Source organism: Phyllobates terribilis, unplaced genomic scaffold, assembly GCF_046119375.1.
Source record: "Phyllobates terribilis strain yellow unplaced genomic scaffold, ASM4611937v1 Scaffold_5__5_contigs__length_657084704, whole genome shotgun sequence".
NCBI lineage: Eukaryota > Metazoa > Chordata > Amphibia > Anura > Dendrobatidae > Phyllobates > Phyllobates terribilis.
The window spans coordinates 442,069,168-442,086,306 of record NW_027362765.1 but is presented as its reverse complement, the minus strand read 5'-3'; positions in this window follow the sequence as shown (position 1 = coordinate 442,086,306).

Sequence of the window (17,139 nt, the reverse complement as noted above, 5' to 3'; positions counted from 1 at the left end):
ACCAATTATTTTGCGGAAGCACTGCGTTTTAGCCGCCATTGACTTGCATTGGAACGCATGGAATCCACATCACTGCATCTGTACATGCGGAATCCAAGCGTTTCAATGTGCGGATGGTACCCGGGTCTGGAGGACAGGAGACTCTCCTCCGGACCTGGGTACCATAGAACCTGTAAAAAAAAGAATAAAATAAAAAATATATATTATATTTACCTTCTGATTGCCCCCGGTCTCCTTGTCTTCACTTGCCGGCAGATCACGGTGGACTCAAGGACCTGCGCTGACGTCATTTAGTCATGTGACGGCAGGTCCTTCAGTGTAGTGTACCGCGAGCTGCCGGCAGCCAGGACCGAGCGAAGGAAGACTCCAGGGCCATCAGAAGGTAAGTATAGATTTATTTTTTTATTTTTTGACATTCTTTGGGGTCACACTATATAAATCCGTTGCCGTTTGCATGGATTTATATAGTGTGACCAAGTTGTCAAGCACTTTCCAAGTGATGCTAAAATCGCTTGGAAAGCGCTTGTCAACCCGCATGTGGAAATGCAAGTGAAGAACGCTTCACATCCGCATGTTCCTGGCAGGAAAAACGCATGTACAATCCGCATGCATTTTTTCTGCCAGGGAGATGCAGAAACGCTCAGGAAAAAATCCGGAGCATTTCTGCATCGTGGGCACATAGCCTTACTGAAGACCTCGGAAAGATTGCAGAGTTACTGAAGACCTCGGAAAGATTGCAGAGTTACTGAAGACCTCGGAAAGATTGCAAAGTTACTGAAGACCTCTGCAGATTGCAGAGTTACTGAAGACCTCAGAAAAATTGCAGAGTTATTGAATACTTCGGAAAGATTGCAGAGTTACTGAAGACCTCGGAAAGATTGCAGAGTTACTGAAGACCTCGGAAAGATTGCAGAGTTACTGAAGAACGTAGGCAAACAGGAGGCATCTTGGAGACGCAGTCAGGTAGCAGACAAAACTCGGAGCAAAAAGAAAGCCCAAACAAAGCTCCGGAGTGACCAGAAAGTCGAATACCTTGCAAACTGCAGGCAGGTTAGTAGCGATACTGGAAACCGCAGGGGAGTAGGTTAGGTCCTCCACTGACAGAGAGCCGGGTTACTTGAAACTCCAGACAAGCAGGCAAAGCCCTCCACTGACAGGTAGCAAGGATATTGAAATCCGCAGATAAGTAACTCATGGAGAGGGCACCACAGAAAGCCAGAAGACGTTCTGATGAATCTGGACTGGAACTGTGCACAGACAAAAACTTAGAACAATATCAAGACATAGGTGTGTCTCAAGGGAGTCTTTATATAGGCCTTTGGAATACCACACATGGATCACACTGTGCTACTCGCAAAGCCCGATGTGGAGCACCAGGTAATCAAACGGACCGGGGCATGTGCGTAACACATTATTCAAAGGTATACTGTTGTTATACATGGCGCTGGGCCATAGGAACTAAAGGTGGCTAGACAAATTACAATGGTGGCCAAAAGTATTGGCACCCCTGCAATTCTGTCAGATAATACTCAGTTTCATTCCTGAAAATGATTGCAATCACAAATTCTTTGGTCTTATTATCTTCATTTAATTTGCTTGCAAGGAAAAAACACAAAAGAGAATGAAGCAAAAATCAAATCATTGATCATTTCACACAAAACTCCAAAAATGGGCCAGACAAAAGTATTGGCACCCTCAGCCTAATACTTGGTTGCACAACCTTTAGCCAAAATAACTGCGAACAACCGCTTCCGGTAACCATCAATGAGTTTCTTACAATGCTCTGCTGGAATTGTAGACCATTCTTCTTTGGCAAACTGCTCCAGGTCCCTGATATTTGAAGGGTGCCTTCTCCAAACTGCCATTTTGAGATCTCTCCACAGGTGTTCTATGGGATTCAGGTCTGGACTCATTGCTGGCCACCTTAGAAGTCTCCAGTGCTTTCTCTCAAACCATTTTATAGTGCTTTTGGAAGTGTGTTTTGGGTCATTGTCCTGCTGGAAGACCCATGACCTCTGAGGGAGACCCAGCTTTCTCACACTGGGCCCTACATTATGCTGCAAAATTTGTTGCTAGTCTTCAGACTTCATACAGCCATGCACACGGTCAAGCAGTCCAGTGCCAGAGGCAGCAAAGCAACCCCAAAACATCAGGGAACCTCCGCCATGTTTGACTGTAGGGACCGTGTTCTTTTCTTTGAATGCCTCTTTTTTTTTCCTGTACACTCTATGTTGATGCTTTTTCCCAAAAAGCTCTACTTTTGTCTCACCTGACCAGAGAACATTCTTCCAAAACGTTTTAGGCTTTCTCAGGTAAGTTTTGGCAAACTCCAGCCTGGCTTTTTTATGTCTCGGGGTAAGAAGTGGGGTCTTCCTGGGTATCCTACCATACAGTCCCTTTTCATTCAGACGCCGACGGATAGTACGTGTTGACACTGTTGTACCCTCGGACTGCAGGGCAGCTTGAACTTGTTTGGATGTTAGTCGAGGTTCTTTATCCACCATCCGCACAATCTTGCGTTGAAATCTCTCGTCAATTTTTCTTTTCCGTCCACATCTAGGGAGGTTAGCCACAGTGCCATGGGCTTTAAACTTCTTGATGACACTGCGCACGGAAGACACTGGAACATTCAGGTCTTTGGAGATGGACTTGTAGCCTTGAGATTGCTTATGCTTCCTCACAATTTGGTTTCTCAAGTCCTCAGACAGTTCTTTGGTCTTCTTTCTTTTCCCCATGCTCAATGTGGTACACACAAGGACACAGGACAGAGGTTGAGTCAACTTTAATCCATGTTAACTGGCTACAAGTGTGATTTAGTAATTGCCAACACCTGTTAGGTGCCACAGGTGAGTTACAGGTGCTGTTAATTACACGAATTAGAGAAGCATCACATGATTTTTCAAACAGTGCCAATACTTTTGTCCACCCCCTTTTTTAGGTTTGGTGTGGAATTATATCCAATTTGGCTTTAGGACAATTCTTTTTGTGTTTTTTCATTGAAGACAAATTAAATGAAGATAATAATACCAAAGAATTTGTGATTGCAATCATTTTCAGGAAGAAACTGAGTATTATCTAACAGAATTGCAGGGGTGCCAATACTTTTGGCCACCACTGTAGGTGTAGACAAACCCTCCATTTCTGGAGGAACATGGCTACCAAATAATGAATATTAGATGTTTAGTCAACGTTCATTTGGCAGCTGTAGGGGGAAATATAATCAAGTGTATTACAAATTCTGGACTGTTGTCAATTATGGGAGGGAGAAATGCAAGATTCTACATCTGGGCAAGAAAAGCAAAAATTGCATTTACAGAATGGAAGGAATAGAACTAAGCAACAGCACATGTGAAAAAGACTTGGATATACAAATAGATCACAGACTGCACATGAGTCAACAGCGTGACACAGCAGCAAAAAGGCAAACACAGCTCTGGGATGTATTAAGAGAAGCATACAGTCTAGATCAGGGGTCCCCAAACTACGGAGGATTTTTAACCGGCCCGCCGGGCTGTGGGCGGAGGAGTGCGGTGTCAGCTCCCGCTCCCTCCCGCTTTCTCAGGGCCCCGGCAGCCGGATACTTACCTCTCCCCGTGCCTCTGCAGATCCGCTGTCTTCCTTCTGTGCGCTCCCTGTGACGTCTCAGGTCAGAGGGTGCGATGACGTCTTTCCACCGCGCCCTCCCCTGAGCTGTCACAGGCAGCGCAGAGCGGGAAGACGCCGGCGACGCTGGAGTCCGGACCCGAGCAGCGGCAGCAGGTGAGAAGTGAGGTGAGTATTTTTTTTTTTTTTAATGTATGGAGGCATGGGGCATAATATTAGGGGTGACATCCTGCATGGGGCATAATATGGGGGGGGTGACATCCTGCATGGGGCATTATATGGGGGAGTGACATGTTGCATGGGGCATTATAAAGAGAGGGGGGTGATATCCTGCATGGGGCATTATATGGGGGGTGACATCCTGAATGGGGCATTATAATGACAGGGGAGTGATATCCTGCATGGGGCATTATATGGGGGGTGACATTCTGAATGGGGCATTATATGGGGGGGTGACATGCTGCATGAAGCATTATATGGGGGGTGACATCCAGCATGGGGCATTATTTGGGGGGGTGACATCATGAATGGGGCATTATAAAGACAGGGGAGTGATATCCTGCATGAGGCATTATATGGGGGGGTGACATCCAGCATGGGGCATTATATGGTGGGGTGACATCCTGAATGGGGCATTATAAAGACAGGGGAGTGATATCCTGCATGGGGCATTATATGGGGGGTGACATCCTGCATGGAGCATTATATGGGGGGTGACATCCTGCATGGGGCATTATATGGGGGGTGACATCCTGCATGGGGCATTATAAAGACAGGGGAGTGATATCTTGCATGGGGCATTATATGGTGGGAGAAAGGGACATCCTGCATGGGGCATTATATGGGGGGTGACATCCTGCATGGGGCATTATAAGGGGGGAACAGCCTGCATGGGGCATTATAAGGGGGGAACAGCCTGCATAGGGCATTATAAGGGGGAAACAGCCTGCCTATTGAGGACCTATGCTGCCTATTGGGGACATTTATCTGCCCATTGAGGACCTATGCTGCCTATTGGGGACATTTACCTCCCCATTGAGGACCTATGCTGCCTATTGGGGACTTTTACCTGCCTATTGGGGACATTTACCTGCCTATTGGGGACATTTACCTGCCTATTGGGGACCTATGCTGCCTATTGGGGACATTTACCTGCCAATTGAGGACCTATGCTGCCTATTGGGGACATTTACCTGCCTATTGGGGACCTATGCTGCCTATTGGGGACATTTACCTGCCTATTGAGGACCTATACTGCCTATTGGGGACATTTACCTGCCTATTGGGGACTTATGCTGCCTATTGAGGACCTATGCTGCCTATTGGGGACATTTACCTGCCTATTGGGGACATTTACCTGCCTATTGGGGACTTATGCTGCCTATTGAAATACCGGTTGATTTAACTTTACTTGTTCTTCATTTTAAATATTGTATTTGTTCCTGTATTGTTTTTTTACTTCAAAATAAGATATGTGCAGTGTACATAGGAATTTGTTCATAGTTTTTAAAAAAAAATTATATTCCGGCCCTCCAATGGTCTGAGGGACAGTGAACTGGCCCCCTGTTTAAAAAGTTTGAGGACACCTGGTCTAGATCATGTGAAGTAATTATCCCTCTCTTCTCCTTCTTGGTCAGACCTCATCTGGAATGTCCAGCTATGGGCACCACATTTTAAAAAATACATTGGAAAACTGGAGCAAGTTCAGAGAAGAGCTACCAGTATGGTGTGCGGACTGCAAACTATGTCCTACGAGGAACGGTTAGAGAATTTGGGAATGTTTAGCTTGCAAAACAGTAGGTTAAGAGGAGACTTAATAGCTGTCTACAAATACCTGAAGGGCAGTCACACTGTAGAGGGATCATCCTTATTCTCATTTGCACATGGAAACACAAGAAGCAATGGAATGAAACTGAAAGGGACAATGTACAGATTAGATATTAAAAAAACTTTTAGACAGTGAGGGTGATCAATGAGTGGAACAGGCGGCCACGAGAGGTGGTGAGTTCTCCTTCAATGGAAGTCTTCAAAAACAGGCTGGACAGACATCTGTCTGAGGTGGTTTAGTGAATCCTGCATTGGGCAGGGGGTTGGACACGATGACCCTGGAGGTCACTTCCAACTCTAACATTCTATGATTCTATGATATGGCTGATATATATATATATATATACATATATATATATTTTTTTTAATTTATTTATTTATTTTTTGGGTGGTTGTGGGAGGAGGGGGATAGTAAATCAACGGATTTGGATCTTGTGGCCCTAGCAATGCATTAGGTTTAAACAGTGAGTGAATTCACGGGTCCCGGCTCTTGAAGATGTCCCACAAGTAGGAAGACAGGTGACAAGAAGAACCATGGCAGAAGACAAATGAGGGCCAAAGGGGTCACTGTCAACATATCAGGGTTAAAGCACAGGAGCTTAAGTGTAAGTGGAGAATAAGCCAAGATCAGTCACAGGTAGAAGGTGAACATCAGGTTACAAAAAACAAGAATGGACAGAGGGATTTAAATAGTTCCCGTGTTTCAGAAGTAGACAAGTTGAATTACTAAGAGTGAGGAAGTGGGACGTGGACTGTGAGGTTAGATGAGCACATGGTGACATACGTTTAAAGAGGGATGAGGCACCAGGACAAGTAAGTGACACTAAATCCTACATTCACATAGACACCAGTGATGACAAAACACAATATAACTGCAATAAAAGCAGCGTTCTTACAATAAGTAGGTCAGTAAGTGTGCCATCAATGTCAGGTCCGGGAACATTCTCGCGAATGACAGGGGATAATCATTGTTTTAAGTCTGTTTTATGTGTTATGACAGCACATCTGCAAATCACTTCAATCAAGTAATTGTCCCATTGTCAGATGAGTCATGTTTGGATTATAGTATGTATTTTGCCGGATTATGTGCTGCATTTCTTCGCTGTTCTAAGAAGTACAGTAAATAGATTTTTGTTTTTAGCTATTTTGCTAAACCAGAATTCTCCACATTGTGTTCAGGGCAGCACCTGTAGAATTACAGAGAGTTGATAAGTCTGAAGATCATTTACTCCTTTACTTACAGGCCCAGCAGAGGTGGGAGCAACGGGATATGTAGGGTGGGCAAATGTTATCTCCTCTTAGAGTGCAAAGACACAAAAATAATTTACTGATTGACATTTTGTACTGTGGGACAAGATTCATGATTTTATTTTACAAACCAAAAACAGAAGAATATCTATTCCCTTCTTGGAACACTGAGCTAAAATACCCTCCGAACATTGTATTTTAATATAATTACAGCTAAAGTCATTTTACTGGCAATGACGACAATTTTATATAACTTAATGCAACTATTGTAGTCGAATCTGGCAAAGACAATGCAGTTCCTCTGGAGAAGAACTCCGGGGAGTGCCATTTTTATCCTCCCCACAAGCTGTATTATCTGTGATCTTTGGAAATCTAGCAAATGGCGCTCCTTCCTGTCCGGGCATGTGCAATGCATCAAGGTGTACTCCTCCTTGTGTCATCAATGCACCACACATGTCCAGGCAGGCTGGCGTGCGCATGTGTGAGATTTCTGCTGGTCTGGAGAGGATATAGCTTGTGGGGAGAACATCAATCATATCCCTCTTGGTGTGATTATAGGATTTGAGGCTGGAGTAGTCTGGCGAAAATGTCACTCTGCTGGACTAGTCTTGGCTAATTAGCATATTATGAGGGCGCATTAAAGGGTTGCACCACTAATTTTATATTGATGACCTATGATAAGGATCAGTGGGTGTCCGACTCCCAGGACCCTTACCATTCAGTTGTTCTCAGTGCCGACAACCAGTTATTAGCAGTTGTGGAGCTGTGAACAGTACAGCTATGTCAAACCAGTAGTGACCACTGTTTGGTACTGTATAACTGCTCCTATTCATTCGAACTGGGGCGGATCTGCAGTACCCGGCTGCGGCTGACGCGCCCCCAGGACCGTGGGGTACTCGGCAGCCGAGCCTATGGATGCCGGTCTGGGGAATATCACGGTGGCTGGCCCGGTCCGTGACCCAGGGCGGTCAGTGCAAAAGGGGGGATATTTTTATATGGGGTTTTTGGGATTGTTCGTGACGCCACCTGTGGAATGCGGCAAAAGGGGTTGCAGCCACTGCGGAGCAGTCCTCCGGAGCTGGTGTTACGGCAGCAGGGATGGTGTGGCTCTCCACAGGTAGAGCTTGCTCCAGGGCAGTGTAAGGCGGTGAAGGTTGCGCTGGGTGTTTAGTGCAGGGAGGGAAAGATAGCGCAGATAAAGAATGGACGCAGGCAGTGCGGTGCAGTCATCCGAGTTTTTACTCACAGTTCTTAAGGCAGTTCCACTGGTGCACTGTACAGTTGTCGGCCTCCCACGTTGCGCTGCGTTCACCAGGCAGGGGTTCAGCACTTCCTCAGGTATATTAGGAGTACCTGACAGAACCCCACTTTCTCGTGTTCCTAGCTAGACCGTCTTCACGTTGGGTCTTTCTCCCTCCTGCCCTGCACTTCCCACTCTCAATCCCGCTCGGGTGCTCTGAAGTCCCTCCTGTCCGTCGGAGTTCACAGACCTACTTGACCCTCACGGGGATTAGAATGAGGCTTCAACAACTGACTATATAAGCTAGAAGCCTCCGGTTTTCCCAGCTGAGACCTGGAGTAACACGGCTGGACCAGGGGCCGGTCCCCTTCTTGCGGCCTACGATCCCTCTGTCTTCTGACAGATGCGGGGCGTACAGGTGCCGTCCTGCACTCGCCGTACCCCCTAAGATCCCTTCTTAGAACGGAGCTTACTCCTCTGCTCCCTACCTGGACCTCTAGCACTAGGCCCCAACTTGTGGAGCAGAGCTCCTAAATAGACTCTGCTCCCAGACTGTCTTCCACTGACTGTCCTACTGTCTGAACTGCCACCCTAAGATGGCTTCCCATTATATATCTCCTACCATGGTGCTCCACTAAACTGCTTCCTCCACCCACACCCACTACTGGTTCCCCCTACCTTTGGTTCCCCCCACTCCAGCCAGGGACAGGACTCAGCAGGAAAACACATTGCATCTTGCCCTTCCAGCCGGCCTGGAGCAGTGTAGTGTTGGATGCAGGTGTTGGGGTTCCAGGCAGCACTCCTTCCTTACCTGAGAGAAGGAGACACCACACCTCTGGGTGAGGTGCAGTACCTCTGTGGCGACTGAACCCTCAGGGGCGCCACACGGCCACTACACAGTAGATGGAACTGTAGTTTTCAGCTTCGCAACTTTTATCATCTGGCCACCGATACCGAGAACAGGGGGTGTCGGGATTCAGACCCTCACCGATCTGATATTGATGACCTGTTCTCAGGATAAGTCAACAATATAAAAGCAGTGGCGCAACCCTTTAAAGGTTGATAGAAACATTTGTGTAGGCGAGACCTCAAGGAGCCGACTTTCTTTGGTGTCGGCATTTTGACAAATACACATTTAATGCTTTCCAATCCTTAATTTTTGGAGGGGGTGCCATTTTACTATTTAGCTCTGACTGAAAAAGAAATAGAGGATTTCATTAGTAGTAGATAAAGAAGACATCACAAACACCAAGTAATCAATGAGGAATTATTCTAAATAGAATGAATTACAAGGAGCAGGATCATCTCACCTTATAAATAAAGCACAGTGTGCAATCTGTCCTATATTAGAGTAAATTATGTGACCTGTGCTATGTGTATCATTATATTTGACAATTCGCCTGCTTAAATGCCATGAAACATTCATCCAACATCTGTAAAACGGAGCTCCTTCTGTTTCCTCCATTGTAATCCTCAACTGAACCCAATGTCTCCATTTTCATCTGCAGCCCCACGATCCTCCCTACATATCAGGTCCAATGAGTTGAAGTTTTACTGGATTCTGATCTGTTGTGCTCCTTCTTCCTCACATACATTGTCACATCTTACCGTACCTAAAAACCTGTCTCTATCAGAGTGAACTTTCTGTCCAGAAGTTATATTAACGCCCCTTCTCCAGTGTCATATCCACCTACTAAATAATTAATACTGTTCTGGTAGCTACTGATCTACGATGCTTTTCTTACATTAGATTATCATCTTAAAACTTTCTGCAGAACTTCTCCCGTGCTGCACCTGTGGCACCCTGCTGTGCACAGGTACCACAGGACCAAGGGTGCATGGATGGACTTCTCCACAAGAGGCCCTCATTACATACAAACACCTCCACCCTTCCACCTCACACCACCAGAGGGAGCCCGTTAGGGATATATATATATGGAGGGTGGAGCCAGGCAGGAGGAGTCAGACTGCGAGAGAGTCTGAGAGCGTGCTGACGCTGAGAGCAGCGAAGACGCAGCGCTTCTGCTGCTGAGTTCTGAGGGCCCCGAGTGTGGCCGAAGGCAAGAGGAGAAAGGAGAGAGGAGTTGAAAGGGGCAGAGGAGCATCATAGGCTCACCACGATATACAAACCGGACACCGGGTCCGTGCCTACAGGGTCCCTTTATACCCAGTAGGGATCACCAGCATTCCAGGAGGACTACAAGTCCCAGGCTGACCTGAAGCTAGACCCACACAGGACCAGGAACCACGGGGGCCCCGACGCCCAGGGATAGCGGTTGCCAACAGAAGGTCCTACTGACTCACCCCCTGGGCCTTGGGGCACTCGGAACCGGGCTTCAGTGTAATGATGGGGGTAGTAGTGGCAACCCGGTCTGTGGCTCAGGGTGGTCAGACCAGTGGTAGTCTACTATGTGCTTTGCAATGTCCGACTACGCCACCCGTGGATTGCGGCTATTATGAACCGCCGCTGCAAGGCAGTCCACTGAGTCTGATGGTGTGTGCAGCTGAGGTAGTATAACTCCCCACGGAAAGAGTGTAACCTCAGGGCAGTGAGCGCAAATGGTGGGGATTGAAGTGCAGGGCGTCCCAGTACCGTTAGTGCTGGCGAAGTAAGAAGCACAAAGACAACGTGTGGCAGTCCAGGGTCTTTTACTCACAGTTCGTATACTCCAAGTCACTTCTGTACAGGTAGTGACTGCCCAAGCCGTGCTGCATCCACCAGGTGAGGGACTCGGTCAACCCCCAGGCAATTCAGGAGTATAGCACAGGACACCCTTCTATCCTTCCTCTGGCTCGTGCCCCACCAGTGACCAAGCTTTTGTCCAGCTGCCGCGGATCTATGCGGGTAAACGTGGGCCCCGTTTCCCGCTATCCTATATGGTGCCTTCCTAGCAAGGTTTAGCAGGGGGTCGCACCAAGTGATGATCACGACCTCCGGTTCTTGGCTGAGGGATAATTTACCTCCACCAATTTGGGATCCGGTACCCTTTTCTTGCCTGACCCGTCATCCGATTTCACGTTGGTCCTTAGGGTCCCCTCTGCCTTCTTGTTTCTGAGCCCTTCTGTTTCTCTGTCACTTCTTCTCCTTTCCTGTTCCTTCTTCTCCTCCTTCCCTCGGCCTCTTCTCTAGGCCTACTTCTCCTTCTCCTCCCATGCTCCCGCCTTCACCCTAGGCCTGCCTTTGAGCAGAGCTCCTACAGAGCCTCCACTCCCTGTCTTCCCCTCTCACTCTGAACTGACTCCTGTCCTAAGATGGTGACCACCTTTTATACCTCCCCTCTGAGTGTGAGCTCAGGTGACCAGCACTCAATGAGCTCCTACCTATGCTCAGAAACCGTCCCCTTCTGCTCCTACATCACTGGGTTTTCCTCCCCCCTCCCCACTCCAGCCGGGGACATGGTCTGTCGTGCCTGCATTACTGTATAAATGGGAGCACCGTTGAGCTGTCCCCCGGAAATGGGGTGTGTGTGATGCATGCAGCTAACTGAGCCCTGGTCCATACTCCATCCTTACCCGGGAGTGGAATATCACACCTCTGGCAGAGGTGCAATACCCCTGTAGCGGCCGAACCCTCGGGGCGCCACATTCCCCTCCGGTAAACCACAGCACGTCCTCGGGCAGGAAAAGAGTAAAGACATTTGATTACAAGACATGCACAACTTTTTCAAAACTTTTCACATTAGAAAACGGACGCCATTGTTCAATTCCCTTTATGGGAAACACTTTTCTTTGTCACTGTTAATACTACCGGAACTCTTTTGTCACATAAAACATTCTCATTATCATATAGCAGCATATAAAACTCTTCATATAAAACATTTTTAAGTAAAACATATTCTTGGGTACTGGCCGCGGTGCAACTTGCGACCAGCTGTTCATTCTTCTTAAAGGTACAACACTCTAGCAAACTTGTCTTGAGGTAGACGTTGCAGTTCTTTTATAAAACCAATAGGGGGCGCTTTAGGAAGCGCAACTATTTACAGGGGCAGCCGTTCTCAGTCCTCGGCCAGTTTTAGGAAGGGGATGGCTGCTCTCAGTCCTCAGCCAGGTTAAGGAAAAGGGGTGGCTGTTCTCAGTCCTCAGCCAGGTAACTTGGGGAAGAGGACAACTTTAGCAGGTAACAGTCCCATAACAGTCCCAACAGGGACCACACTCAAATCTGAAACAGTCCCACGTACTCTGTCGGGTAACTATATACAATGGTATGCCACTGTTAGCGATACCCTCCAGCCGCGCCTTGCTCCTCATGGTGACGATCTTCAGACCTGTCCGGGTCCTCTTGGTACTCTGGATCTGAGTAGTGCTGTTCCTCCTCCTCTACTACTCTATGGACGTGGAGAGCGTACCACCCCTTCACGCCTTGGTGTCGGGTGTAGGACACCACGTCTCCCGGATACAAATCCCGTCCACGATGACCCTCCGGCAGGTGGCTTTTCACGTCCCTTCGGGTCACGAACACATCACTGATTGTGTCCGGGTCCCTGATGAATCCCCAGCCGTGCTCCATTTGAAATTTTACGACAGTGCCGGTGGCTCGGGGACCGCGGGCAGCTCGGGGGTCTCGCCGGGTTCGCATCTTTTGTTCTGCGCTTCGGGCCTGTAGCTGCTCTTGCCGGACACGCCGTTCCCGCTGCTCCCTCTCGAACATCGCGAAGTGTTGGCGACAAGACTCCCGTCGGTGGGCTGCGTCCGCCCGTGTCTCCTGGGTGAACCCCATTAGATTTTCTCCGGTCGGATCCCTCTCAAACTGGGCGTCCTGCATCGGGGGCTGGGAGATTTCCAGAGGCTCCGGATCAGGTATCAGAGGTTCAGGCGGGGCTCCGGCCTCCGCGGACAGGCTCCTCTGAAGGCGGGGGTTAACATATCCGGGGGGCTAGATGAAAGGGAGCCCATCCGGACCGGTGTGCTGGGCGAACAGATCCGCGCCCAGGGGTGGTATCGTAGAGGCCGGGGGCGCGAGCGGATTAGCGGCGCCCGGAGGAATTCGGCCTTGCGACCAGGCCTGCGGTGGTCGTTTTCTGGCCGCACCCGGGGGTGGCACAGCAGAGGCAGGGGGCGCTGGCGGAGCAGCGTCGCCCGGGGGCACTAGGCCTTGCGACCAGGCCTGCGATGGTTGTCTCCTGATCGCGCCCGGGGTCAGAGGACACGGCTCGGGGTGGGGCTTGCTGGCGGTGTCGACGGCCTGGGGACCGGTTGGTAGCGGTGGAGGCGCGGTGACGGTGGCAGTTTCAGGTGCTTCGGGCTCCGCAACAGGACGCAGGGGCAGGTCGGCGGCCCCAGGACTCGGGGTAAGGGCGTCTCCGTTACCTGCCTCCGCTGTTGCGGCCTCCTCCGCGGCGTCGTCCTCGGCCTCCATTCTGTTTTCACCGCCCTCGGAGGCAGGCGTACTGCTGGGTGCCGGCGGCGCCTCCTGCTGCTGGATCACGGCCCGCCGGGCCATCTCTTCCTTCCACCCGGCAATCACATCCCGCTGCGCCCGGACCATCCTCTGGTCCAGCTCCTCCAGCGCAGCCCGCACATACTCGGGGTCTTCCTTGGGGAGGTGTGCAGTTGCATGGCGGTTTGGCCTGCAGCAGGCCCCTCGCCAAGGTGTTGGAGCTGGCTCCTCTCTCCATCTCCGGGTGTGGCCTGGTGAGACTGATCCAAACCACACCCGGCCCCGCAGTTTTCTTCTCTTTCCGCCCCCATTGGGGGTGGTCTTGGGGCAATCTGCTGACAATCACTTTCAGGGGCAGCCCCCCCACCTTGATGGACATCTCCACAGCCGCACTCATGGCTGTTGGGGGTGGGCTCCTTCTTTGGCGCCATTCTGGGACCCAGCCCACGATGGGAGGTGGCTTCCTGTTGTCTTTTGGCGCACATTATGGCGTCCGTTCTTCTGGGGCGGGCGCCATTTTTAATACAGTGAAACAGTCTCTTTTCAGGCGCGCAATACCCATTTGTGGCGGGTTGGTCACGATCCTGCCGACTACGCCAAAGCTGACTCGCCCTCTGGGCCTTGGGGCACTCGGAACCGGGCTTCAGTGTAATGATGGGGGTAGTAGTGGCAACCCGGTCCGTGGCTCAGGGTGGTCAGACCAGTGGTAGTCTACTATGTGCTTTGCAATGTCCGACTACGCCACCCGTGGATTGCGGCTATTATGAACCGCCGATGCAAGGCAGTCCACTGAGGCTGATGGTGTGTGCAGCTGAGGTAGTATAACGCCCCACGGGAAGAGTGTAGCCTCAGGGCAGTGAGCGCAAATGGTGGGGATTGAAGTGCAGGGCGTCCCAGTACCGAAGTAAGAAGCACAAAGACAACGTGTGGCAGTCCAGGGTCTTTTACTCACAGTTCGTATACTCCAAGCCACTTCTGTACAGGTAGTGAGTGCCCAAGCCATGCTGCGTTCACCAGGTGAGGGACTCGGTCAACCCCCAGGCAATTCAGGAGTATGGCACAGGACTCACTTCTATCCTTCCTCTGGCTCGTGCCCCACCAGTGACCAAGCTTTTGTCCAGCTGCAGCCGATCTCTGCAGGTAAACGTGGGCCCCGTTTCCCGCTATCCTATATGGTGCCTTCCTAGCAAGGTTTAGCAGGGGGTCGCACCAAGTGATGATCACGACCTCCGGTTCTTGGCTGAGGGATAATTTACCTCCACCAATTTGGGATCCGGTACCCTTTTCTTGCCTGACCCGTCACCCGATTTCACGTTGGTCCTTAGGGTCCCCTCTGGCTTCTTGTTTCTGAGCCCTTCTGTTTCTCTGTCACTTCTTCTCCTTTCCTGTTCCTTCTTCTCCTCCTTCCCTCGGCCTCTTCTCTAGGCCTACTTCTCCTTCTCCTCCCAGGCTCCGGCCTTCACCCTAGGCCTGCCTTTGAGCATCCAGCCATCCCCCTCTTAGTGACCTGGCGACGTCTCCGAGTTGGCCCACCAGGGATTCGACGGACGCCATCTCTGGTAATTACTCTGCTGCTCCTCAGGGAATGGCGGTTTTCCCGCACTATTCCCTATATATGCACCTCTCCCACTACCCGCCCCCAACTTCCCCTTATCCAATCCCAAGATCGCTTTATTCAAAAAGGGGGGGGGGGGGTGAAACCTCCAGGCCAACCCCGGTCATGGGTGGCTTCCCCCTAGCTGTGCTGTCTCCAGCCCCCTCCTAGAAACGTTTGGAAGCTGTCATCAATGCCAAAGGGTGTGCAACCAAGTATTATTTAGGGGTGCCTTTATTGCTGCACATGCTATTTATTCTGTTTCTTCTTTGAAATTGCAACATGGAAGTTGAAAAGCAATGTTTTATCGTTGTATTACTTTGGACCACTAATTAAAAAATCCTGAGGATATAAGTTTAGTACATTTCCATTTATTTCTGAAGATATTGTACAGTCTATGAAAAAAATGAAGGGGTGCCAATAATGGTGAGCAGCACTGTAAGTTTGTCCAGGTGAACAGACCCGTTGTGTTGGCATAGGGAATATGAATAAAGACACCTGGACTCTTCACAAAAATCAGTATCTAAAACCAAACGAGGATATAGCACTGCAGTGGTTTCTGTGCTATTCACGCACTGCAGCGCTGTAGTCCTGGGACAATATCTGCAAGGAGTTTAAATGTTCTTCCCATGTTTGCGTGGGTTTCCTCTGGGTTCTCCGATTTCGTCTCACACTCCAAAGACATACTGATAGGGAATTTAGATTGTGAGCCCCGATGGGGACAGTGCCAATATTGTCTGTGAAGCTCTGTGGAATTAATGGCGCTATATAAGTGAGTAAAATAAATAAATAAATATAAAGTATATGCAACAAGGGTTATGCAATTAGTGGAGTGGAGGAGAAATATTTGTGAACAGGGCAGGTCTTCTACTGGTCAAGGAGTATAGTTATAATAGACCTTCTTCAAGAAATTAGTTTTCATGACACACATAAAACTGAGAAAGTTCAAAGCAAGTCCAATGGTCCAAGGCAGTGAGTTCCACAGGATTGGTGTGACGCGCCCAAGGGCAGTGGGGTACTCGGTGTCCGGGCCTATGGATGCTGGGGGGGATATGTCACAGTGGCTGGCCCGGTCCGTGGCCCAGGGCGGTCAACCAAAAAGGGGATTATAACTTGGATAGAAAAATAAAAATAAAGTAAATAGTTTGTGATGCCACCTGTGGTACCTGGTAAGGTTTACCAGCACTGCTTCAGACCTCCGGGGGTGTTGGGATGGCAGCGGAGGTGTTTCTGCTCCCCACAGGTGGAGCGGGCCCCCGGGGCAGTGTGGAGTTTGATGGTGGTGATGCTGGGACTTGTAGTGCAGGCGGAAGGCATAGCAGGAGTAACTGACAGAGACAGGGGATTCGCTTCAATACCTTTACTGGTGCGGATGTCAGGTACGGTCCAGGGTACTCAGTAGGATGGGTGCACTTCAGGACTTCTCCCCAGTGAGCGGGTATAAGGTCTCCTGGTCCGTATCTGCCTCTCTGTATGCTCCTGGCCAGCCTGCAACTGGGCCTAGCTTATGTGTCGTGCTGTTCCTTCACCTGTCGCTCGGTAGTAGTGTGGCGCCCCGAGGGTTCGGCCGCTACAGGGGTATTGCACCTCTGCCAGAGGTGTGATATTCCACTCCCGGGTAAGGATGGCGTATGGACCAGGGCTCAGTTAGCTGCATGCATCACACACACCCCATTTCCGGGGGACAGCTCAACGGTGCTCCCATTAGACAGTAATGCAGGCACGACAGAATCTGTCCCTGGCTGGAGTGGGGAGGGGGGAGGAAAACCCAGTGATGTAGGAGCAGGAGGGGACGGTCTCTGGGCATAGGTAGGAGCCCATTGGTTGCAAGTCACCTGGGCTCGTACACAGAGAGGGAGGTATATAAGGTGGGCACCATCTTAGGACAGTAGTTAGTTCAGTGAGAGAAGGAGTTCAGCCAGGAGGGCTGACAGGGAGCTGTGGCTCAGCCTGGGCCCAGCTCCACGAGACAGGCCTGGAGTGAAGGCCAGAAACAGCAGAGAGGACAGGACCAGCAGAGAGGAACAGAAAGGAGAGGACGAAAGGAACGGAACACTAAGAGAGGCCCAGAGACACGAAGGCAGAAGGAACCCCAAAGGCCCAGGAGATTGCGGGTGACGGGTTGGCAGAACAGGGTACCGGATCCCAAGTAGGTGGAGGCCACTAATCCTCAGCCAAGGACCGGCGGTCGTGATCACATCTTGGTGCGACCCCTCACTACACGTACTAGAAAGGCATACCACATAGGGT